General features: G+C 38.7%; 1 pseudogene; it reads left to right on the top strand.

The window, feature by feature from the left end:
- The window catches only part of LOC121436030, an 83,467-nt pseudogene that overhangs the window by 47,277 nt on the left and 8,407 nt on the right, over window positions 1–27,783 (top strand).

Below are 27,783 nucleotides of genomic sequence, written 5' to 3' on the forward strand. Positions count from 1 at the left end.
TAAGTCTTGTAAAACCTTGTACATGGTATAAGTAAAGAGGTTATTGAAATGTTGGAAGGTTGTCTGACATATTGACCTTTTAAATTATAAAGTTATAAATTATATTTCAATTTATAAATCTAACTTATGGTTGATTTTGAGCTGGAGTAGGTGCAGTAACCATTACCTGCCAGTAGATGTCATGGGCCACCTACAAAACAAACCCAGCGGGACCTAGAAGTGCACTTGGAGACACGTGGCTAGTCTGAATATGATTTCATTAATCTAAGCTGAAAGATATGCTTAGATTAATAATAGTTCTTTAGTAGAAACCACAGACTGTGTGCGCTGATCGGTCAGCAGCCACAGACAAGGATAACAAGATAACAGAAGGCCCCTGGGAAAGCTGTATCCTGTCTGAGTTTCCACACAGTGCCTGGCAGCGGGACACAAGCACCAGGGAAAGCGTGCGGGGACTTGAAGCTGCTCCAAGGTGTGTAATGAGATAATATAAAGAACCATGGCTAATCTGTAACAAGAAAAGCTGCTGCTGCATAAGAATTCTATAACCAAATGAACTGCTGGCTCTGTGCTGGCTGAGCCGGGCTGAAGGAGGACTCAAGCCGAGCCGGGCTTGCTCTAAGCCCAGCGGTGTGTAGTCAAGTCACAGCTGGGGGTTCTAAAACCAAACGTTCAGGTGCCAGATGATGACGGAAGTCACAAAATAATCCCATACCAGTTCAGAATAATGAATAATAAAAGGGTTATTTATTTAAGGGAAAACTTACAGATCACTGTCCTCGATAACAGTCCTCTGTGTGAACAAGAACAGAGTCTAGCAGCCAGAAGCAGGAGCCCGAAGCAAGAGAGACAGGGCACGCTTTACAGGTGCTTTTACCGTATCAGAGACCACATCCAAGTGCACTGGTATCTTAAGGGCTATTGGCTGAAGGAGCGGAAGTGTGCCCACAGCAGCCAGGGAAATAATCTCCCCACCCCCAAACTCCCTCCCACAAACATTTCCTCTCTTAACTGAATTAACTACAAATTATCTTATATTTCTAAAAATGGACAAGCATCTTGAATTGTGGGACACATTAAAATAGTTTCATACATTGAAGGGGTTTACTATCAATGTCATTGTTTATAGGATTTTTTTTTAAAAAATTAGATTTATTTATTTTTTGTGTCTGAGTATTTTGCCTGCAGGTATGTTCTTGCAGACCATGCCCTCAGAAGTCAGAAGAGAGCATTGGATTCCTGAAATTAGAGTTATGGATGGTTATAAACCACTGTGCCAATGCTAGGACCTGAACCTGGGTCCTTTACAAGAGCAACCAGCACTTCTAACCACAGAGCCCTATCTCCAGCTCTTCATCCATAAGATTTTTGACCAAAAGAATTCGCTGGCACTTTTTCTTTGCAATCCACTTTTTTTCCCTGTTTTTCTTCTGCTTGTCTTTAATGTTATATATATGAATAGTTTCCAAAGTATGGATGTTTATGGAGTCTAGGTGTGTCTGTGTATGGGTACATGTGTGCCAGAGCATGTGATTGCCATAACATTTATGTAGAGGTCAGGGGACAACTTGGGGAAGCCAGTGTTTTCCTTCCATCATGCAGGTCCTAGGGATTGAACCTAAATAGTCAGGTTTGATGGCAATTGACCGGTCGAGTCATCTTGTCCCACAAACCAATTTTAAAACTGTATAAATAGATTAATGCACATTGAAAATTATGGTAATTTCAATGGCTTTGTATTTTTCAGAATTCTCAACCATAATCCTCTCACAATTGTTGAAGATCCCTACTTTTTTAAATTGCCAGCATTAAAATATCTGTAAGTATTATGATAGTCTTATAGTTTATGAGATGGCTCCTATCCTTCTTTCTGATTTCCACTAGAAAGTATACCTTCTCATTTCTTATTAGTTATTTGATAATATCATACACTTTGTTTTGATCACATTCATCCCTTCCCCAACTCTTCCCAAATCCACACCCCTTCCCTACCCACCCAACTTTGTGTGCGTGACTTTTCCATGGAGCATGAACAACCTACCTGAGGCCACACTCTCAAAGCCTTCAGGGTACATACCCATGTCAGAAAACTGAGGAAAAGAATCTGTACCGAGAATTAATCAGACATACAAGGGAAGTGCACTCAGTAGTCAAGCTGCTTTGCCCTTTCAGTCCTAGCCCAACAAATCAGACAGCTCCTCTATATGTCTTTGTAAACTTTAGATTGTTCTTCTGGTGTTTATTTTTTAAATCAAAAAACGATTAGCAAGGCATCTGGTCTAACATAAAGTTATTTTATAGCTTTGTTTCTGCTAATGGTGCATACTAAAATCTTTGACTTGGTCATTTTGGCATTAAGATAATTAGAACCATCTTGGCTCCTGGGGAAATTTAGTTGTTTACCTTGATCATTAACCAGAGCTAAGATCTAAGTCAACTCTTTAAGTGGAACTCATATGCCTTGCTATGAAACATGTTCTTGTATGTATTTTTATTCATTAAAACTCTGTATAAGCTATCATCCTAATTGTCAGTTAGATAGTACAGTCTAGGGATATGTAATCTTCTTGACAATCCACAGGGAAAAATGCCCAGTAGATAAGGATATTTCCATAAGATAAATACACTACAATACAGGGAGTGTTGGTGGGGGTCTCTCCACATCTCCTCACACCATGCCAGATGCCAGGGAAAGATTGTAGTAGCAACATGTAAAGGCAGAACAGAAGCAAAAGACAGTCTGGAGTCTGTAACCTCGTAGCCATGCTTAGTGAGGTTCTCCCATCAAAGAGTTTTCCTCCTGGTGGGCTGACACCCTGAACTTCAGTTACCAACTAGTGCTCCTCTGACACTGGCCACTGGCACATGCTTATTCAAACTATCACACTGTGTGTGTGAGCTTCTATAGTAGTAGGTTCCCAAACAACTTTTTCAAAAGATCTTTAGCGTTAGTATTTCTCCCTGTATTCTATCCTCTACTTTGCTCATCAAAGGGTACTTTGTCTTAAAGAGAAAAAGTCAGTTTTAGTTTTAACTTGATTATTTCTAAATGCTATTAAAGGACTGGAGAGGAGTCTCAGCAGTTAAGAAGAGTGTCTGCTAGTCTTGCAGAGAACCTGAGTTTGATTTCCAGCACCCAAGGTGGCTGATCATAACTGCCTTTGTTTTTAGCTCTGGAAGAATCTGATGCTTCTGGCTCTCATAGACACCTATACTCACGTACAGATTCACCCACACAGACTCATATACACACAATTTAAAATAAACTGAATCCTTTCAAAAGTTACTAACAAAGAGAAGGATGAAGATAAGATAAATAATGGGCAAGACATTCAGCCTGGGGAAAACCAGTATTGAAGATCATAGAGAGATATGCAATGTAGATGAAGCTGGTATCTGTGGTCGAGACCTTTTGCTGCTCTATTTGAGGACTTGCATTTGAATCCTAACACCCATGTGGGTAGCTCACAATATACTATAACTCCAGCCCCAAGAGATCCAATCCCCTTTTCTGGCTTCCATGGCACCCCCATACATTCATGTGCACCTACTTAGATACACAGATACATATATGTACAAAATAAATTGATAAGAGAGATGAATATATCATCTCAGAAAGCAGAGAAACATATTTATATATATATAAAAGAAAAGAATGTAAAATGTGAAGTAGTAGTTATATGGTAAATGCAATATGAAAATGAAAAGTAAGAAGATAGATTCTATTCAATGCCATCTCATTAAGTGGATGATATAAGTAGTACTAGATATAGTAGGCCCTATAGAAGTTTCTTCTCTGATGGGCTTACTTACTCCTGAGACAGATACTTTTATAGGAAAGCCAGAGTGTAAGTAACCACTTGTAATGAAAATGGCTCCTCATGAAATCTTTCTCTCCTTCAGAGACCTGGGGACAACACAAGTACAACTGACAATGCTTGGGAACATTCTCATGATGACCCTGCAACTGGAACATCTGTAAGGTTTATTTTCTTAGGATAACCTCACCTAGCACTTTTAAATATTTGTTTTATGCTAGTTTTTTTGTCTTATCAATTTCTTGTCAGGATTGTTGAGATAAAAATTTCATGCAATTAAGTTCAAATCATAGTTAGCTAACTACTACTACAGAGCTTAGGTAACTATGCAAGCTCTATCATCCCCAAAGGGCCCATCATGGGCAGTGAGATGGCTCAATGCATAATACTATGAAAGCCTGGTAACCTGAATTTAATTCCTAGAACTACATTAAGGATGGAGAAAGTCAACTCAACAAGGATGCCTTCTTACCTCCACGAGTGCTCAAACAACACATGCACACATAACATAATAATAAAAGTTCAAAGGCCTCCTGTGCCTTTTTAGTCACTCCTCTCACCCTTTAATCCATCACTATTCTTATTTCTGAGCCTATAGTTTCTCTTTTCCAGAATGTCTCATAAAAGACATTTCATAGTGTGTGGCCATTTGTATCTGTCTTCTCTCACTGGGTGTGATTCTTAGTATATCTCGTCAGCAGTGCATGGCAGTTGCTCCATTTACTTAATTTTTCAGTTTTTCTTAAGGCATTTACCTGGATGGAGGGTGTATTCAGTTAGTAGAATGTTTGTCCAGCATCATGATGCCCTGGGTTTATATAAACCAGGCATGGTGGTAAATACCTGTCCTTCCCAGCACTTATGGAGAGGAAGCAAGAGAATAGCAGATTAAGGTGTCTTTGACTGCATAAGTAGTTTCTGACTAGCCTGGGATACATATGAGACCCTGTCTCAACAACAACAAAAAGTTGCCTTTCTACTAGCTGATAGCTAGTAATGTTTGTGTCCTTGTAATCTGATTTGCATTTACTTAATAATGGGTGCTGTGGACTGTCTAGTTGTACTCGGATATATCTTAGTGCTGGGTATTTAACTCTGTGTCCATACAGATGTTTTTGTTCTTGCTGAGCTTTGGTTTTAGTTTGTCTTTGAGACAGGGTCTCTTTTATATAAGCCAGGTTGCCTTTGAACTTGCTGCCATCCTGACTTTGCTCCTGAATTGTGTCTTCTCTGACTTTACAGGCTTTTGCCACCATACACACTTTTTTTTTTACTAATGAACATGTATGTATTTGTGTCTGTGAATGTGTGTGGTAAGTACATGCTGTGATACTCATGTGAAGATTCATAGACAACTTCCAAAAGTCTCCTTCCACCATGTAGGTTCTGAGTATTGCAAATGCCCTTAATCCATGGAGCCACCTTGCTGAGTGAGTTGTTTTCTTTACTCTGCATGCAAGTCCTTTCTTCCACGTATGTGTTTAGTAAGTTCCGTCTCTCTGGTATGCCTTGCATTTTCACTAATATGAAGAGCACATGTTTTTTAATTTTTATGTGTGATGAACTCTAGCAGTGTTTCTTCTGTAGCGTATGCTTTTTGGTGGCTTACACAAGAAATCTCTGTCTGAGTTACCCTCTGTTGGAACTGCAGCACAGGTGGGTAAGAATGGCATGGGGATAATAGTTTGGAGGATACCCAGCCTGGAAAGTCTTGCAGAGGGCAACCAAGTAGTCAGAGTTTTCTTCAGCAGCAAGCGTTGCCTCTCCCTCTCTTTCCAGCATGCCCTGGCCAGTGCTATACCCTGGCCCTTCACTGCAAAGGACCAGGCAGTGGCTACCTGCCTGGCATGATCTCTGCCTGTGACATTTTCCTCTTGGGTAAGGTAGCACAAGTCCCCCCATGGTTCTCTGGTTCTAGGGAGAAAATCTCCCAGGAGGCAGGTGACAGTTTTGCAAATGAGTTTTCTAAAGATTCAGTGGAAGCTGCTCCAGATTCAATTAACAATATGCTCATGGTCAGGTGATGCACTGTGTATGCCTTCTCCAGCCTGATAAGAACCATGTGGGGCTTCTTTAACACCCCACTCAGATGCCTGAAGAATCACTACTAAGCAGTGTCAATGGAGATGTGCTTACAGAGAAATGCAGGTTTTTGAGGAAGATGAGAAGGACCTGGAGCAGAAGTGTCAGCACTACAGCCACCCCGTGTGACAAGAGATGGCACTTCATCCTGGTGATTCCAAAGAGGAGCACACTGCAGGCAGGAAAGAAAGTAGCAAGAGCAGAAAACACAGCAGCAACAGTAGAATCCCAGTGCATCCCAAAGGACTCATGGCATTCAGTATCCACCTCTGAAGATAAGGACAATGAGTCAGTGCAGGAATATGGTGACCCAACCTGAAACACCAGTGACTGTTTATATTAAAGTGACATTTTAGACATTAAAATCCCTGTCTTTTTTGGTAGAGCTGCATTTTGAACCCACCAACTATTTCACAAGTTCTCTGGTGCCAAAAAACAAAAACAAAAAACAAAACAGAAAAAAAAACCCATGAATGCTGAAATCAGAGCCAAGATAATGGCTGGCCCCTTTTCCTTTGGATGTTCTGAATTCATGTACTATCACAGGTATATAACTGACTGGAAAAAGGAAACAAAATGTTATAATAAAATGATTAAGAAAAAAAGTGTAAGGGGAAATGAGTGACTACTTGCTCACTAACCAAGTGCTCCAAGAGTCCTTTCTTCACTGCTTTGATCCACTGAACGCATCTGAAAGCAGAGAACACTGGGCAGGGACTCTCATCCCATCGCCTCTGGAACTGGAGTTAGACCCTTCATGAGCAGAAAACAGTAGACTATGGCCATATTGTTCTTACTTTGTGTCTTTACAGTCCTTTGCTTTTCTCTTGTTTTGTGGTGTGTGTTTCACACACATGCATGAAAGAGAAAGAGAAAGGAGAAGAGAGAGATGAGAGGAGTCTCTAGGGGTTGAATGGGTTGTAGTACAAACGTCCCAAGGTCAAAGCTGTATTGGTTCCTCGTGTTTATCTATCCATTCAAGTTGGGAGTGTAGCACGATTAATAAAAACCCAGACACAGATATTGAGGTCCAACCTGAATATCAGAAAAGCAAAGCAGCTGAGCCACTAGAGAGCTCTTACCTCTAAGAAATCATCAGACTAAAAGAGCATGAATTCCTTCCTGTCTCATCCCACCTTATATTCCTCTCTAATGCTGGGATTAAAGGTGTGACTCCCTAGTACTGGGATTAAAGGTGTGAGACACCACTGCCTGGTCTTTTGTGGTTTAGTTTTACTTTCAGGTCTTCAGGCAAACTTTATTTATTAAAATACAATAGAAATATAACTACAATTATTTTATTGTCTAAAACAAAAAGGAAGGTTATAATTAATATAAGAAATTATATACCATAAGTATGATAACTGTATACAATATATACAGGCAATAAATATAACAACAATGTCTAGTCCATTTGCATTGAACAAATTCAGAGAAAATACTCATTATCTATGTTAGCTTGGTGAGTTCAAAACCTTATACCTAATTTACTTTCTATCATACCTTGCATTGCCATCCAAAACTGTCTTGATATCTCTCAAACTTGTATACTTTACATTTCCTTAGTGAGTTTCTTTTCTGAGTCTCATAAACACTTAAAACTACAACTATCTAGTCTTCAACTACCTCAGAGACCGACCCAATACTAACTGAGTAAGCAGGAGATGTAAGCAAGTGACTTCTAAAAATATGAGAAATGACAGAAACAGCTGGCTGCCTGGACAGTCACCCAAAGTTCCTCTGCAATGTTGGGGCATCCATCTTCGGCCTACAGGCCTAGAATATCTGACAGACTTTTCTATGAAACTGGGTTTTTGAAGAACTGTCCCACCTTGTCTGGGCAAGGTTTGGCAGTCACTCTCTTTTGGGTCCTGCTTGTCTCATTAGGACAACATACTGTGAGCAGTTGAGACAAGGGTACTTTCATACCCAGTAGCTTACTTTTGCCACAAAGAAAGCAAACTCCAAGTGGAGTTTCTTATATTCCCATCGTCTTCTCTGAGGTAAAGTGGTGCTGCCAGGAGCATACATGTTTCATTGTCATAAAAAAAAAGAAAAAAGAACCTATGTTACTCGACAATGGAAGTTACAAAATAGGCCCACACAGGTTAAGAATTATGTATAATAAATGTTTATTTATTTAGGGGAGACTCACAGATCACTGTCCTAGATCACAGTTCTCTACATGAATGGGTAACAGGAACCGAGTCTGTCAGCCAGAAACAAGAGCCAGAAGCAAGATTGTTGTTTTGTATAATTACAAATGGTCTCTGAGTAGTTGATTGGGTTGGGTTTATTTTTGTTGTTTTTTTTTAAGTTCTTATTTGGAGTTCTGGCCAGAATGTTGTAAGAAGGTGCACCATTTCCATAGCTGGTACCCAAAAACCGGTCTCATAGTAGCACTATCAGCATCATGACATCATATCAACCAGGTGGAGTCGTTATTGTGGGGCCCCATAGTCCTCCTAGAAGCTTCAAAGATTACTGCAGGGAAATCTACTGTTCATTGTTGAAAACTTAAACATTAGTCACATAGACATATATTCAGTGAAAGATATGATATAGAAAAAATGAGCATGGAGAAAAGTAAAATATTTCCTTAAAAATCTATCTTCTTTCTGTCCCATACCAGATGACTCCTGACATGAGACAAAAATTCAGAATTTTTCTTTTAACAACATGCTTGGATGTAGAGAAGGAAAGCCATTGACTAACTCTAAAGCTAGTTGTATTTTTAAGTAGAAATGTATACATGTCCAGATAATCAAATTTTGCCATGCAGATAATATAGCATCACAAATGTGATTTCTCTTTGCTTGGTGATCCTTTCTGGATAGTTATCTTTTCATTTTTAGACATCAAGGTCTCTACTCTTTGAAGATGAGTGATTTCCTGCAAAGATAAGAACAGAACCTTGCCCCAACCCTTATGAGGTTTTTTGCTTGTTTGTTTGTTTACTACCTGTATGATTATCACCCCTACGGATGAGCTGTCATTTCTCTTTCTCAAGAGGTTTCTCTTTTACAAACCGAATCTTTATTCATTTTGATGGTATCCATAGCTTTTCTTCTCCTTTGGAAAGGGGAATGAAACTCTTCCCCAGCGTAGCACATCTCCTGGTTTCCATTGGGAGGTCAGCACATCCTTGAAATACACTGGCTGATTTAATTCAGCAGTTTTTTTCTATTATCCAATGTCTCTCTGCTGCTGTCATTCTTTTTTCATTAACATTAAGAAAATTCAAGGTTAATAGAGTTATGCAATCTATTTCTGGGGGTATTTTCCATCCCTTTCTGTTTGTTTAGCATATCCTTTATAATATGATTTGACCTTTCTATAACTGCCTGACCTATGGGATTGTTTGGTATACCTGTAATATGCTTTGTATTATAATAAGCAAAAAAACAGTTTCATTTTCTTGGACACATATGTAGGGCCATTATGTGTCTTTATTTGTGCAGGTATATTCATGATGGCCATAACTTCTAATAAATGCATGATTACTGAATCAGCCTTTTCTTAGCTCAAGGCAGTTGCCAATTGAAAACCTATATAACTGTCAATGGTGTGGTGGATATATTTTAATATTCCAAATTCTGTAAAGTGGAACACATCCATCTGCCAGATCTCATTCCTTTGAGTACACTTTTGGTTACTCCCTGAAGGTAATGGTGTTAGGTTATAGAAAGAGCAAGTAAGACTTTTTTTATAATCTCCTTAGCTTGTTGCTATGTAATAGGAAACTTTCTTTAAACCTTTGCTGTTGACATGATGTTTCTTATGAAATTCTGGGTCCTTCAGCACACCTCCAATCCTTAATTGATCAATTTCTGCGTTACCTTGAGCAAGAGGACCTGGCAGACCAGTATGGGATTGGATGTGTGTTATGTATATAGGACAAAGCCTATTCCTGATTATATCTTGCACCTGAATGAATAATAAAGTCAATTCTGTATCATCTGGTATAAATTCAGCTGTTTCAATATGCAATACAATTCTTTCTGCATATTACGAATCAGTAACTATATTGAGAGGTGCTTTAAAATCCCTTTGTACCATGAGAATAGCATACAACTCTGCCTTTTGGACAGAATAATAAGGGCTTTTTTCTGCCTTACTTAATTCTTCTGATTTGTAACCTGCCTTCCCTGATTTATTTGCATCATTATAAAATGTATGGGTTCCAGTTATTGTTGCATCATGTACAATTCAGGGAAGAATCCAAGAAGTTCTCTTTATAAGGCTGATTCTATCACTTTAGGGATAATTGCTATTAATTTCCCCAAAAAAATAGCATAAGCTCTTTTCTCTGGTTCATTGTTTTGCCATAATTTTTTAATTTCATCAGCAGTAAAAGGAACTATAATCTCTGCTGGTTCTATCTATACCTGCTAGTTGACAAAGTCTCAATTTTCCTTTCATAATTAATTCAGAAGCTTTTTCCACATAAGTTTTTAACATTTTGCTTGGTTTATGTGATAAAAAGTCCATTCTAAGATAATATCTTCCCTCTGCATTAAAATTTCTGTAGGGGAAATTCTGGAAGGCAATATGACTAGATTACAATTAAGATTTGAATTCACTCTATCTACGTGTGCCTCCTGTAATTTCTCTTTAATGACCATCAGTTTTTTCTCTGCTTCAGCTGTTAATTCCCTGGGACTATTTAAGTGTTTATCACCATCTAAGGTTTTGTTTAAATGGACTATTAGATCAGGTGTTATCTTAACAGCTGGTCATAGACTGGAAATGTTTCCTATAATCCTTGAAAGTCATTAGGAGTCCACAGTCGGCCTCTCCTAATTTATGCCTTTTGTGTTCTAATTTTCTGTAAACCTATTTTGTAACCTAGGTAATTAACAGAATCTCCTCTTTATATTTTTTAAGGAGCAATTTTTAATCCCCATTTTGGCAAAACTTTCTTTACATCTAAAGTATCTGCATTTGAGTCAGATAACAAAATGTTGCTCATGTCATGGTAGATTATAGACTTAGGAAATGGCTTGCATATTGTTTCCAATTGCTGACTGACAAAGTATTGGCACACGGTGGGGCTATTGAGCATTCCCTGTGTGAGAATGGTCCATTGATATCTCCTAGTAGGCTGAGAATTATTATACGTAGGCACTGTGAAGGCAAACTTTTCTCTGCCCTTTTCTTGTAAAGGTATAGTGAAGAAACAATCCTTTAAATCAATAACTTTGAGAGGCCATCCCTTTGATAACAGAGAAGGCAGAGGAATTCCAGATTGTAGAGGGCCCATAGGTTGAATAACCTTTTTGATAGCCCTTAGATCTATCACCATTCTCCATTTTCCAGATTTCTTTTCAACAACAAATACAGAAGTATTCCAAGTGCTGGTTGATTCTTTAATATGGCAAATATCCAGTTGCTCCTGTATCAGCTGTTTTAAAGCCTGCAGGTTTTTTTTTCTAATAATGGACATTGTTTAACCCATATTGGTAACTCAGTTTAACCATTTTAAAGGCAGAATCGTTAGTACTTCTGACAGTTTGCTAATTTCTTTGTCTTCTTGTATAGTCGATATGGCTGGTGACCTTTGTTTATATCATCTTATAATACCCTTCCCAGAAACATGAGTTTTGGGGACTGTGGGAATATTAACCTGGGTATTCCATTTCTGCAATAGCTCATGGCCCCATAAATTCACTACAATATTAGCTACATATGGCCTCAGCTTTCCTTTCTATTCTTCTGGCCCTATGTATTCAACCCACCTCATGCTTTGTTTAACTTGAGATAGGGTTCCGATTCCATAGGAATTGAATATCTGGCTCTTGAAGAGGCCATTCTGGATGCCAAGATTCTGGAGTAATGATACTCACGGGCTGTACCCATGTCTAGCCATCCTTCAATTACAATGTCATTTATAAACACTTATAGCTTTGTCTTAGACCGCTTATAGAAATCTACCAAAATATGTTTCCTATTTCCTACTGGAGTTTTTGATTCATCCTCCTTGTTTATTCCATCATCCAGAACAGTATGGTTTTTTACAATAGGCACTGGATTAATTTTCCTGGTGAGACATGTTGTTCACAGTAACTGGGAATGACTGGACCTTGTTTGCCATCGGGGCCTGTGAGAGGCCCTCCAAGGAGTTTTCCAGTGGTGTCAGGTTGCCTTGTCTGTCTCTTGCCGACCTATATTCATTAGTCCCATGTCAGTCTTTGCCACACCTCCTACATATACCAGAAGGCTGAGTCCTCCTACCCTTTTCATTCCTAGAGCAGACATTATTCCTAGGAATTCCTTGTCTACAGTCCCTTCTTAGATGTCCTATTCTTCCACAATTAAAACATTTGGGATTCTGGTATCCCCTCATTGGAAGTCACTTCTCCTACCCAATCCTCAGTGCTATAGTCAAATGTTTCAACATTTATTATAGGCAATATCCATTCATGTATGGGTTCTGATCTGACCTTTAAAGGCTCAAGAATCTTCCTACGTTCTAAGTAGGCATTTTCAAAAGGCAAAGATTCAATAAGTACATGTCTAGCTTCAGGGTCTATCACTCCTACTTGTATAGCCTTAGTTAATCTTTGTAAGAAGTCACTAAAGGGCTCTCTCTGGCCCTGTTTAACCCTAATATATGACTCAATTTTCCCTAGTTCCTGAATCCTGTCCCGAGCATTTAAAGCTGTTGTGCTACATAGGGACAAGGTTCCCTATGTTCATCGCAGTGAGCTTGTTCCTGAGGATTAGAGTAATGACCCTTGACAAGAATTTGATCCTGGGAAGTCTCAAATCCTTTTGTTTCCCCCTGTTGTTCTAAAATTTTTGCCTCTTCTTCAAATAACACTTCCAAAGCCCCTGAGGTCCATCTTCTAGGACTTCTGAGATTAATTGAAGCCAGTTGTTTGGAGATCCTTAGTTCTTAAAGCCTGCATCTTCACCATTTCCCTGACAAAAAGGTGAGGGTAACCCATAAGAAACAGTTGCTTGTTTTTTATTTCTTTTAGATTGCTCATCCATGTTGGTTCCCATGCATATTCTTTGACTACCTTAGGGTACTTTGTGCCAGATGGTCTTTCCAATAAAATTACTGGATATGCAGTTAAAACACTGTGTAAGTCATCCTGGGATCTGGCATGAACTGATTAGGCTAAATCCTGTCCTTGTACCTTCTGTTGCTGCTCATCAATTTCAATAAATTCCTCAATCTTTTCAAATCTTTTTACTACTGCCTTTTGTGAAGTCTAAATCTCCTGTCCAGTGTTTTGTTCTCAATGCCCTCACTGAGAATTTCAAGGTATGAAACTTGTCGAAAACAGATATCATCTCACCCTTGGACAATTTTTTAAAAGATTTTATTACATATACAATACAGTGTTCTGCCTCCATGTATGCCTGCATGCCAGAAGTGGGTACCAGATCTCATTTTAGATGGTTGTGAGCCACCATGTGGTTGCTGGGAATTGAACTCAGGACTTCTGGAAGAACAGTCAGTGTCCTTAACTTCTGACCCATCTCTCCCACCCCCCCTTGGACAAATTTTGATTGTGTGCATATTACATTCCTGGAGAGATATCTTATCATTAATCTATCATAACTTTTCTAAAGTTTCCAATTGTTAAATTCAGCAACACAAATTCTTTCAGATAATTTTGTCAAGTTTATGCTATCCCTCTTCATAGTGTTGGTCTCCTCAAATAGCTGTCTATTATTAGCCTGCAAAGTCTGTATTATCTCTAAAAGTGCCTCATTATTGACCCTGTTATTGAAACATTTTTTGAGACAATATTGAAGTCAAAGCTAATTCCTAGAATCAAATAAGGGGATGTTGAAGGAAAATCACATAAGCCTTGCAGAATTCCTTCCATAGTATAAGCAAATAATTATTGAACTCCTAGATAGTTATGTTATTAGTTATTTTTGTAGTTTTGTAGATCTTACCTGTCATAATGCAATTGGAGTATGTATCATAATTGTTATTGGCCCGCAGGTGTCACAGTTGCATCCATGTGGCTGAAAGATGCTAGCAGCAATGAACAGCACATGTTGCTTACTTAGGTACTGAAAAATATGCTTTGTTTAACAAATTAAGAGCAGCTACTAAAGTGATCAAACAATTACAAGAGTTGGTACCCAAGGTAAAGAAAAACCCAAAGTTTTCCATCAGTGTGAGTTGTGCACTGTACATGCCACAAGGATCTCAGGCAGCAGCCTGTAGGCCGGCATGTAATGCACCCAGTGGCAGCGTGTCAGTCATGAGCTAGGGAGTGCTGAGCAGCAGCCTGCTGCATCTGAGTGCCAGCTAGGGCCACGGGCAGGAGAGTCAGTGTCCAATGCGCCACTCAGCCGGCAAACTGATCCCATAAAGTGTGGACTGGTCTGCACATTCGTGTACCCGATAGTGACGGAAGTTACCAAATAATCCCACACTAGTTCAGAATTACATATAATAAAGGGTTATTTATTTAGGGGAGACTCACAGATCCCTGTCCTAGATCACAGTCCTCTGCATGAATGGGGAACAGGAATTGAATCTAGCAGCCGGAAGTGAGAGCCAGAAGAGAGTGAACACACGCTTTACAGCTGCAGTTATAGTATAAGAGACCACGCCCAAGTGGGCTGATATCTTAAAGGCTATTGGTCAAAAGAGCTCCCACAGCAGTTATTAAAACATCTTAAATGCCATATTCTATAGATCTCTGAAGTGTTTGAAGATGACCTATTTAAAATGTATCTGTTTGAACTTGAAAACATACCTGATGTGACTACAAGTTCAGTTGTAGTAGATGACTAATTACCTGCATTTCCTTGTTATCCTAAGCAGATAGTAATAATACTTTCAAGGACTAGAAATTTTCATTCCATTGTTAAATGAGCTATATAGGTACAACACCTTGAACAAGATTAGAAATGTATATACAGGCTGTGTTAACAAAATTAATCTCAAATTTTTATCAATATATAAAATTTGTATATAAAATACAAAACTCCAATCCAATGTAAACTTTTAAAGCTAGTAGTTGCTTTTATCTTATCATATCTAATCCTCCCTTTTTTCTTTTCAAAACAAAAGCCTTGAATCTAGTTGTCCTTTGTTTAGCCCTTTTTCTTATCAATACCAATAACAACATGTAACTAGTCCCCCTAAACAATGACAAATATCCATAACCCATTGAACAACAAAAAAACCACCTATCCCACTTCTTAGGAATGTGGGCATCATATTCTTAAAGTTACTTCCTGTTGTTTGTGAATGACAGTAACTTTAGGAGATACTGAAACAAAATTTGTGGTTAATTGTCAAGTCCTGAGAGAGATAGCTTTATCATTTGTTGTCCATTCTCTGCATAATGGGAAAGTGCAGGGCTTGTCTCAAGTCCTGGCTTGAATAGTATGTTAGGCTATGTCATCTCAGCTAGTCACTTTGAAATTGTTCAGAGCAATTTGTAGTCCAAAGCCGATTTTTTTTTCTTAGTGATGTTATCAAAGTCCTGGAAGAATCGTCATTGCGGGACCCCATCCTCCTTTTGGGAAGTTCCTGAAGTCTCTGTTAGTTATGCTCATGGTTCACTATAGAAAACTGACAAAGACTCAAACCCAAAGTCATGTATAGGAAGATAGACGAAACCTTTTTCTAGAACAAATTAGTACTCTATATGACCGTTAATATCATGACGAAAAGTTTAAAATAAAACCAAAAGAATATGAGATTCATAGCAATATAAAATAGTTTGTGGATATTTCTTTTTCTTCTGTCTTCTATCAGGAGACTCTCTGACATGAGACAGAGATTTTGGACCTCACTTTAATAAGCATGCATGGGTTTAGAGAGGGAGAGCCACACGTGAACTCCAAAGCCAGCTTTAATCTTTAATTAGACTGGGATTACCAAAAGATCATTTTCATTATATGTCTGTAAAGAATAACAGAAAGAAATATTTGGGAAGATTCATGAAAATTTATCCTGCTGGAAATGTGGTATACCAATAGGCTAATATACTCTTTTTCTTGAGACATTTTTTTTCTGGATGATTTGTCTGTCCTTTTTCTTCAGAGGTCTCATTTGTGCAGTGGTCTTCAGATTCCTTAGCTGTATACCTTTATTCTCCTGAAAAGACAGGAACAATACCCTTCTGCAACCCTAGTATTGGGAACATTCCCTTTTGGCAAGTTATATCTAGTCAAGTGAAAAAAGCATTTATTAGTTTTATAGGTTAGTTCAGATTAAGTGACCATGCTGTTTGATGTTCTCTCATGTCTTCTAATTAAGAGGTGTCTCTTGATCAAATCGAATCTTTTCAATTTTGATGGTATCTGTAACTTTTCTTCTCCTATGTAAACAGAAGAAAAACCCTTCCCCAAAGTAACACATATCCTTATTGCCATTCCGAGGTCAGTATATCTTTAAAGTATATTGACTGATTTAATTCTGTAGTTTTTTCTACTATTCAATGTCGCTCCACAGCTGTTGTTTCTTTCTCATTAGAAAGAAAATTCAAAGTTAATAAAGCATCATGCCATATATTTCTGATTGTATTTATTATCCCTTTATGTTTATTTAGCATATCCTTTGGAGTTTGATTTGATCTTACTATAACTGCCTGCCCTGTAGGATTGTGTGCTGTGCCTGTAATATATTTTATGTTATAATAAGCAAAATGGTTTCATTTTCTTAGAGACATATACTAGAGCATTGTCTGTCTTTGGTATACCCATGATGTGGGTTTCTAGTCTATATGTGAATATGTTTTATTACCATTTGTTAATAAAGAAGCTGTTTTGGTCTATGGCAGTACAAAATATAGGTTGCTAGGAAAGCTAAACTTAATTCAGGGAGAAAGAAGGTGAAGTCAGGAGGATGCCATGTAGCCACTCAAGTACAATAGGTAACAAACCACAAGCCTTGTGATAAATATGAAATAATAGAAATAACAGAAATTGGTTGATTTAAGACATAAGAGCTAACTAGGAATATGCCTAAGTCATTTGCCAAGCAGTGTTGTAATTAATAATAGTTCTGTGTGATTATTTGGGTCTGGGTGGCCAGAAAATGAAAGAACAGTCTTTGCTTACAAATGGCACTCAATGTGGGGCAAGAATATCCACATAAAGCCTAAGAAAGCTTTTTTTTTTTTTTAAAAAAAAAGGCTTTTAGACCCACAAAATCAGAAGTCAGCTTGAACTTCTTGGTAGCCACATATTTTTAAAAAGGCTCTGTTTGCTGAATTCGAGCTGAAGAATGGCTCCTTAAAGAGAAGGCTTCCCGACTCAATGTTAGCTGGAAAAGCTGTGAGACTCTGTTAAGATATGGCTTCCTGATTCCTACTGGTAGCATAAATGACTCTGGATTCAGGAGTTCCTGTCATAGAGCACTTGAATGGGGTTTGTGGGAAGCATGCTGCAAATTACTTGGTGGCAGCATAAGCCAACTGCTTCTGAGAATTGAGGTGGTAAACATGACTCCCAGATCTCTGCCATGTAGGAAAAGCCAAGCAGGGTGGAACAGAGAGTTGATAGACACTGAAGAAACTCTCTATGTAATTTGCCTTCAATGTGACAAGGCTAGCCATTTGAGCAAGAAACTGCTGTTACCTAGACTGCTTAGTTGCATGCTATATAAACTGGTCATACAGGACCCACAGAAAAATGATTGCTGAGCTTGCCTAAAAAAGTTGAGGCAGTCCTTCAGTGTTCCTGCTTCGTGAGTTTGCCAGACGTTCTGTGGGACACAGAAGAAAGTGACTGACAATCTGCCCATATAGGCAAAACAGTCTTTCAAATTTTCTGCTTCATGGAAAAATCTGCCAGATAGTATGGGCCTGTAGGCTGAAGAGGGATGCTCCAACGTTACAGAAGAACTTGGGTTGACTGTCCAGGCAGTGAAAAGTCTCTGTTGATTCTAGAGTTTTGGAAGTTGCTTACAATGTACTTCCTATTTACTCAGATAATATATCCTTCTGGGGATATACAGAATAATAGAAATGGGTTCACTTAAAATGTAAGCACTAACTAGAAATATGCCTAAGGCATTGGCCAAACAGTGTTGTAATACTATAGTTGTTGTGTGATTATTTGGGTCTGGATAGTCAGAAAATGAAAGAACAGTCTCTGCTTACATACCCACAATGGCCATAATGTCTAGCAAAAGTGTGATTACTGAATCAGCCTTTTCTTAACTCAACGCAGTTGCCCATTGAAAATCTGAATAGGTATCAATGGTGTGATATACATATTTTAGTTTTCCGAATTCTACAAAATGGAACACATCCATCTGCCAGATTTAGATTTCATTTCTTTGAGTACCCTTTGGGTTACTTCCTGCAGGTAGTGGTGTTTGGTTGTATAAAGAACAAATTAGAAATTTCCTCATAATTTCCTTGGCTGTTGCCATGTGATGGGAAAGTCTTTTTTTTTTAAAAAAAAAATCCTTCACTATTGACATATTGTTTTTAATGAAATTCTGAGATTTTCAGCACATTTCCAATCACTAATTAATTGATTTCTGTCCTACATTGTGCTAGAGGACCTAGCAGATCTGTATGTGATTGGATGTGTGTTATGTATGTGAGATGATTCCTGTTCCTGATTATAATTCATAACTGAATTAATAATGAAGTCAGTTCTATATCATCTGGTAGAAATCCAGCAGTTTCAATCATTTTACTTCATTGTACAGTGATCTTAGCCTCTTCTCTGAACCAGGTACTCAATTATAATTATGGACTGGGCTCTAAAACACCTCTAACCCAAATCTACCCAGTCATTAGGAATAATTCTACTATAAACTGACCACAAGTTTAACATTTGCTTAACAATAGGTGAATGCATGCCATATGAGACTGTTGCTTCCTTTAATGTCCTTAAGTCTAAAATGTCACAGGAGTCTAGTTAGCTGTAACAGAGACTCTGCCATTTGGCAATTCCTTTAAGGTTACTGGATATATTAAGGTTGGTTGTCTGAAAATCTTTGACTGTTCCTCTCTATTCTTATAATGCAATGCTGAATTTGTCTCTCCATTAAATTTTTCTGTCTGGATTTGATTATCTCTGTGATCTGTTTTATTAGTTTGTTCTAAGGCCTATTTCTTAGCACTTAGATATACCAACTTTTTTAGTGATAAGACAATGATAATTCTGATAATATAATTAACATTCCATAAATCCCATCTAAATTAGATATCCTCTCAATTAATTGTTCCATGTTCAAACTGTCTAGCATATTATACAGAGATTCAAATTCCTCAATTTGTCAATGTGGGGAAAAACTCTCTTTTAAGTAATTCATGCCTTTATGAATTCCCAATTGTCTTACCAAATCTACTGATGATGTTAATGAAGCTGTGAGGCTGATTGCTGCTGCATAGAACAGTAAAAGCCTCTCTGGATTTCAAGGCAGCTACCTAGTTTGTCAGCAGCCCAAGAAGGGGATTCAAGGAGAGCCTGCAACTGTGGTAAAGAGAGAGGGGGAGAGAGATATCTGTCTGAAAAACACACAGGGGATTTTGTTTGGGGAAAAAGCACATGTGGCCGGTGGAGGGGGTGGCTACTTAAAGGCAGAACCAGCCAGTTTGGAGCCCAGGTGCTTCTGGAGTTTGGATATAGCATCTAGACACTGTTTCAGAGAGGTTATAAAAGGAAAATCCCAAACATTTCCCCAAAGCTTGGGGATAAATAAAAGAAAGTCTGACCAGGTGGGATGGGAGCACCATGTGCAGCTCTACCCTGTGCCCATGGCTAAGAAGCCTCGGGCAAATGACTTTTTCATGAATTCATACCCAAAGCATTGGGTGCCAAATATATCACAAATAATAAAAGCCCAGAGACAGATATTGGGGTTCAACCTGAAGAATCAGAAAAGCAAAGCAGCCAAGCCACTAGAGAGCTCTTACCTCTAAGAAACCCTCACACTGAAAGAGAGCTAGTTCCTATCTCCTCCCAATTTATATTCCTCTTTAGTGCTGGGATTAAAGGTGTGAGGCACCATCATCTGGATCTGTTTCTGCACTGATCTTGTGCAGCCCAAAGTGACCTTGAACTCACAGAGATTTGTAGTGATGAGGCGAACAGGCCTGCTTTTCGTCCCGCCTGGCTCCCGCACGGCTAGCTTCACCCGAAATAATTACATGGAAACTGTATTCATTTAAACACCGCCTGGCCCATTAGCTCTAGCCTCTTACTGGCTAACTCTCACATCTTGATTAACCCATTTCTAATAATCTGTGTAGCACCATGGGGTCGTGACTTACTGGGAAGATTCTAACCCACGTCCATCTTGGGCTGGAGCTTCATCGCGTCTGACTCACTGCCTTCTTCCTCCCACATTCTGTTCAGTCTACTCCACCTATCTAAATCCTGCCCTATCAAAAAGCCAAGGCAGTTTCTTTATTAACCAATGAAAGTAACACAGATAGATGACCCTCCTCCATCAGAGATCCATCTGCCTCTGTCTCCCACATCCTGGGATTAAAGGTGTATTACACTACTGCCTGATCTCTAATGACTTAGTTTTATCTTCTGGTCTTCAGACTAGCTGTATTTATAAAACATATATAAAATATCACTATAGTGAAGGAGCAGCAGTGACCTCCACTGTCTCTTCTTCCCCTATCCAAAAAGGGCCTGCATATCTTTCTAAACCTCTCTATACTACTTCCTTTGTCTCTCTATATGATCTTTGTCCTCCCAATCCTCTATTTGAATTTTTTGCAAACCTATCTTATGTTCTAGGGAATTAATAGAATCTCCTCCTTGTATTTATTAGGAGCAGTTTATAATCCCAAACAAGACAAAATTTTCAACATTTAAACATGATGTTTAAACAAAATTTAAACATAAAAGTACTTGCATTTGAATCTGCTAGTAAGATATCATCCATATAATGATAAATTATAGATTGATAAAATAGTTTATGAATTATTTCCAATGGCTGTTGTACAAAATATTGATACAGGATGGAGATGTTTACTATCCCTTGAAGAACTTTCCACTGATACCTTTTAACAGGCTGGGAATTATAAATAGGCACTGTGAAGGCACATTTTTCTCAGCCCTTTTTTTTTTGTAAAGGTATAGTAAAAAAGCAGTCTTTTAAGTCAATTGCTATAATAGATTATCCTTTGGGTAATAAAGAAGGCAAGGGAATTCAAGGAAATTCTCTATAATGTGCCCACTGACTGGATCACCTTATTAAAATTTCTTAGATCTGTTACCATTCTTTGTTTTTAATGACAAATACAGAAGAAGTCCTATCAGAGTCTTTTGGGTAGCAGCCCCTTAGGCCCCTTCAGGGTCTAGTCAAGATGCTACAGCCCATGAGGGAAATAACTACAAGATCTGAGTGTGGGTGAAAGAAAATGAATCAGCTCACACAGTTCTTCTCATAATTTCTTTTTTATTGTCCTTTTTTTTTTCTCCTCCAAGTTTTCTAGTTTATGTACACATACAGACACAATCATCAATTCTCTGGCAATAACAAGGTTACAGGAGTTGCATTTTTTTCAGGGTCATAAAAGCAGATAATAAGTACACAAACTGTAATTATATAACTGTAACTGTCAGCTTTATGATTCAAAGTGGGAATGGTTTGTGAAAGCCTTTGTGGAACTCTTAAGGGGGAAGGCAGTTAATTAAGAGAGGGAAATTAAATCGTTAGAGGAACTTAGGAGGGGAATTTGTGTGTTTTGTTACATTCTTAAGTGACTAAGCAAAGAGCTAAAATGTTATCAGTAGAAACCATGAACAAGATAGGATTCATCTTTTTTACTCAGTTTGCAGCTTTTTCCCAGGGGGCAGAGGGAGTATCAGGTAATTAGGCAACTACATAAACAAGCAGGGGAATACTGCTGCATTTGATCTGCATCAGCATTTCTGCCAAATGTGTAGCAGGCTGGTGGCGGGGGGAGTCAAATACAAGAATTACATTTACACCTAAGTGATAGAACAAGGAGGAGGCCTTTTAGTAACATAACAATAAATCAGGACCATGACTCTTTCCAGCTGTCTGGACTAAACTATGGCTTTGTTCCTGTGGTGTCTGTGAAAAAAGCATTGACTTTGTTCAGAGTTGGGCAAATGGTTAATACCTTGTTTCTGTTATCTCATAAGGTTAAGAGAAAAACCGTTAATCTTCTAAGCTAAGATCTTGTATCAATAAACTGAGGTGAAAACAGTAAGTACAGAGCGTTAGTAGCCTGTTTAGGGTTATAACAGCGTTAATTGGGATAGCACTTTTTATATTGGTAGAAAGTGAATTCAGGGCAAGCATTCTTCCTGTCTTCTCTGAGGGCTAAACATCAGCCATTTCAGACAGACATACATGTCTGAAATGTCCTTGGGTGTCTGTGAATGTCTCAGTTGAGATCTCATTGTCTGGACACTAATACTGACCAACTGCTTAACGAAGGAGATAATAGCAGAGGAGCAGACTTCTAAGTTTATATCGGGGGATATGGAACAAGGATCTGGTTGTGAGAACAAAAGTTTTGGCTGTGTGATTACTTCACCAGAATCTCACATCGCTGGAGGGAGTCATCCAATATACCAATGCTTAAGGGAAATTGTGCCCAATAAACAATTAGCACATTGTAGTTCTGTAGGAAAAATCTCCAAGCTGTAATGTAAGGGAAAGAACTGGTGTGGGACAATTCTATATTCTGTCACTTATGTTTTAAATAAACGCTGATTGGGCAGTAGCCAGGCAGGAAGTATAGGTGGGACAACCAGACAGGAAGTAGAGGTGGGGCAATGAGGAGTATTCTGAGAAGAAGGAAGCCCATTCCTCCCCAGTCCTCTCCAGACACTGAAGAAGCAGGATGTAACCTGCCCTGCTGAAAAAGATACTTAGCCATGTGGCTAACTTAGATAAGAATAATGGGTTAATATAAGTTATAAGAGTTACAAGAAGCCTGAGCTAATGGGCCAATCAGTTTATAACATATGGAGACCTCGGTGTGATTTTCTTTGGGACTTACTAGCTGTGGGAACTGGGTAGGACAGAAACCTCAACAAAGCAGGCCCTCATGTTACAAAGAACTATGGCTTCACACAAGAAATCTGCAAGGAGGACAGTTAATACATTCAAAAGGCAGCATTCCTTATTGCCTTACAAAATTAGGTTATCTCCATCAGATGTGCATCTGGTGGGTTGACCTCTGAACTCTCACTGTATAATTCTGCGACCTGCCAAGGACTGATTGCTTCTTCAGTATGTTGATCATTTGGCTGCTCCAATACCAGCTGTTCTAATGTCTGTAATTTTTCTTATGTTAAAGGTTCCACCCAGATGGGATTTTCAGTTAATCATTTTAAATGTAGGGAAGTTGGTAACTTTGAAAGACCAGCAGCTGTTGTGTCTTGCTTACGCACAATCTGAACAGTCAGTGACTCTTCTTGATAATATCTTTTTTTATATTTCTCTCAGAGGCATTCTTTATTTTATGGTTTGTTTCTGAGATTGAGGAATGCTAATCTGGGTTTACCATTGTTGTAACAAGTCATACCCCCATAAATTCATTGCTATTGGTCACATATGCCTTTAATTTCCCTACCTATCCTACTGGCCCTATACATTTGACCCACCTTGTTCTTTTTTTTAAATTCTTTTACCAGAGGTAAAGTTCCAACACCTGGAAACTGAATATTTACCTTCTGAAGAAGCCATTCTGGATGCCAAGATGTTGGAGAAATTATTGTTACATACAAACCTATGTCTATAATTACAATGTCATTCACTTGTATTTTTAGCTTTGTTCTTTGAACATTTAAAGAAGCATTAAGTTTTTTAATTGCTCTGTGGATGAGTTTCACCAATACTGACAGGGAATGTTTGAAATAAATTTGAGATTGACGCCTGTAAGAGGCCCCTAAGGTGTTTCCCAATGGCAAAGGATTATCTTGTCTGTCACTTGTTGATCTGCATTCATTGGTCCAATGTTGGCCTTTGCTGTACCTTCTGCATATTTCAGAAGGTCAGGTCTTCTGTTTGAATCATCTCTTGAAAAAGCATTGTTTCTAGGAATGCCTTGCCTTTTCAGATGATCTTATTTACCACATTAAAACATCTGACCTTTTGAACTTTCTTAAAATTTTTAGAAATCACTTCTTCTATCCAAGTATCATCATAAGTGTGAGATCCAATATCAACTATATTTCAGATCCATTCATCTGTAGGGTCTGATCTTGCCTTTAAAGGCCTAATCATCCTTTTGCATTCTGAATTATCATTTTTAAAAGCCAAAGATTCAACTTATATTTGTCTAGCTTCTTAGTCCGATAACATTTTATACACAGCTAAAGTCAATCTTTGTTTAAAAAAAATCAGTGAAGGGTTTATGGAGCCTTGTATAATTTTAGTAATGAATCAGTCCTCTTTCCTGATTCTTCATCTCTGTCCCAAGCATCCAAAGTTGCTGTACAACATATGGCCAAGATGTGATCATCAAATCTAAACTGTCTTTGCAAATCAGCATGCTCACCTTCATTGAGAAGCTGGTCTTGGGAAATTTCCATACCTCTGGCCCTACTTCATTGTTCTGTGATCGTAGCTTCCTTTCTCCCCCTTATTTTTCATTGTAACTGAGAACTACCTTCTAAGATTGCTGTAGCTAAAGCTTTTCAGTCTTGTGGGGGTGTTTCTGTTCTGAGTTGTCTATGAATTTAACACTTGTTTCACAGAGTATGAATGCAAACCATATGAAACAACTGCTTCTTTAAATCTTTTCAAATCTAACATTTCTACAGGATCCATTTAACTTCTGATAGCCTTGGGGCTGCCTGTCATCTGGTACTTGTTCTTGTATGATAACTAGATATTGGTTTTCTAATAGCCTTGGGCTGTTCCTCTTCAGTTTCATAATTCAATGTGGTAGGTTCTGTTCTAAATTCCTCTGTCTGTGTGTGAATATTTGTCTTAGTTTCATTCGTAGATCTTTCTAAGGATTGTATTTTATTAGTCAATTTTTTTATACTTGGAACCAATATCAAACTACTTTTTAAAGTATATAACATGAATTACCAAAGTGATAATTATAATTAACATGTCAATCCCAGCTAAGCTGATTATGCCTTCATTTAATTTTTTTCATTTTCAAACCATACAGTGTCCTAACTCTCTGTATCATAATACTGTTCCCCATTCTTAACGTAAGAAAGACTTTATTTTGAAATTTTCTTTAAAGACTTTTGAATAAAATTTCATTTCCTCCTTAAGAATTCCTGGGTGTCTCACCAGATCTGCTGACTTCTCAGTTTTTCTACAGCAGCAGTGTTTGACTGTGGGGAGTGCCTCGGGGTACCTAGGTAGCCAGGCTAGTACTGTGTGCCCACTGGAGTGGCAGCAGGACGCCGCTGCACTGCACGATCTGGGTCGAGAGCACTTGCAGCTTCTTGCATATCCCCAGGGGCTGAGGGTGTGCAGCAGTGGCAGCAGCAGTAGAAGACTAGCAGGTGCAGGCAGGTGTCAAGGCAAGCAGGCTGGTCCAGGGAAAGCCCACAAGCTTCAGGGAGAGGGAGTGAGCCACCTGAAAAATGGACACGGGGGAGGGGGATGTGCAGGAGAAACCTGCTTGGCAGGAAGTGAGGGCACAGAACTGACTGAATGACAGCCAGCAACTGTCTCGGGATCAGGTATCAGGGTAAAAAGTGGATTGATCAGAGAAACGGTGGGGGAAACAACCATTGGACTCCTCTCTCTTTCCTTCCTCCATCCAAAAAGGGCCTGTGAATCTTTCTAAGCCCCTCTTTTCTTATTAAGCCCCTGCTAATAATTCATGGGTCTCTCTCTATATGTCCTGGGTCCTTCAAAACTTCTATGGCTAATTCTGGTCAGCTAGTAGCTAGCTCCACCCTCTGATTCAAGGTAAACTTTATTGTTAGTACCAGGAGTGTCAGAGTCTGGTCAAAATATCAGTGAGACCATGTAGCCCTGGCTGTCTTCAAACTTGCTGTAAAGACCAGGCTGGCTTCAAATTCACAGCGATCACTGCCCTTGACTCCAGAATGCTGGGGTTACAGATGTGCACTTTTCTTGCTTTTTTTGCATGGCAAGTTTCTTACTCCAAACATTGTAGTAAATTTCAGTTTGGGTATATCGTAGATGTTGATATTCCTATGTGCTCCCAGGTATGGCTATTGTTACTCAAAAGGATTTTACCATTTTGAATCTATCAGTGAAGGTTTGTGAGAGGGTAATATAAAGTAGCCTTTACAACTTCTGATTTATAACTCCTAATATATGTTCTAAGTGCCTTGTGGCCATCGGCCATTAGTTCTCCTGCCTGGCATGTGTGAGTGCCCTGTGGCCATCTGTTATTTGCATGTGTGAACAGACAAGATTCCTAACCACCTACGAAACTAAATTATTATTCTTTATGACGAAATTGGCAGGTCCCCCCCCCCCCCCGTCTGTCAGTAGTTTCTTCACACACAGTATTTAGCACTTTGCTGAATACATGAGCTATCTGGCTTCATGGTTCTCTTTTTCTTAGTGTGCCTCTTACCTTATGGTACTCTGTCCCATCAACTATAGTCACTTTGATTTTCTTGATTTCTCAACTCCATTTCTGTCATCAAATTGTCTACCGTTTGTTACTTTGTGTTCCTTCCTGGCAACACAGAATGTCTTCCAGGGCAGTAAGTTAGTATATAGTCAGCTTTTTTTTTTAGATTCATTTATTTATTATGTATACAGTATTCTCAGTATTCTGTCTACATGTGTGCCTCAGGCCAGAAGAGGGCACCAGATCTCTTTACAGATGGCTATGAGCCACCATGTGGTTGCTGGGAACTGAACTCGGGACTTTTGGAAGAGCAGGCAGTGCTCCTAACCACTGAGCCATCTCTCCAGCCCCTATAGTCATCTTTTCACCGCTGTGGTAAAATACCCAAGAAAGACAACTAAATGGAAAAACTTTCTTGAATTCCCAGTTTCAGAGATTTTAGTCCATGATCACTGCATTTTGTCACTGTAGACTTGAGGGGACACAGAGTGTGAGTCTTCTGACCCTTGACTTGTGCAAGGTTAGCAGTCATCCTACTGGACAGTAGTCCTCAAGACAGTTCACACATACTACTTCAAGACTACTTCCAAGTGGAACGGTTCTTCACTGTAGTAGGGACACACACAGAAATCATTGAATGAGGACTAGATCTTTCTCTTTAGGCTATGACAATGGTAATAACTTCTTAAGGACTACCCTGAAGTATCAGAATTGAAACAGTGATCAATCAGACCACTCGGTGATCAGGATTGCTAGAATTATGCATAGCCCTGCCCCTCCCCCACCTAGATCCAAAGCTATGTCAGCCCTTGAAGATGGACTTGTGATCACAAGGCTCTTTTGGTGTTTGTTGTCACAAGTGTAGCCACATTAAATAAAGCTGTCTTTGCTTGTTCCCCCTGACCCCCCCCCCAAAAAAAAAAACAGAAACAAAATAGCACCCTGGTTTGGTTTGATTTGGTTTTGAATATTTGTTTTCTTGGTTTTGAGTGAGGGAGGTTAAATCCATTCACTCTATTTTGGCCAGAAGTCGATATTACTCTTTACATCTTTTTGTTTTGATTCAAGATCAATATATGGCAGGCGTTAACTGTCATGTTTTTGGTTTTTATCAAAGACATTTCACTACTTTTTCATGAGCCATGAATTGACATTCCAGGCTGGATTTGTCTGTTTCCTCATCAGTAATCAGGTTAAATATCTGTACTGCTTTCTTGAATGGGACTTTAAGTGACCTTTCATGCTGAGTTTGATCACATGTAAAGTAAAATGTTGAAGATCTTCAAATTATTATTTTTATATACTGTAATTTGAGAATATCCAGTGGCTGATGGTGGCACTTAGGAGGTAGAAGCTCATGGATCTCCATGAGTTTGAGGCCCAAAAGGTTTATATAACAAGTTTCAGGACAG

This window comes from Microtus oregoni, unplaced genomic scaffold (assembly GCF_018167655.1).
Source record: "Microtus oregoni isolate MIOR12 unplaced genomic scaffold, Mior012 000048F_ref0000485, whole genome shotgun sequence".
Classification (NCBI taxonomy): Eukaryota; Metazoa; Chordata; class Mammalia; order Rodentia; family Cricetidae; genus Microtus; species Microtus oregoni.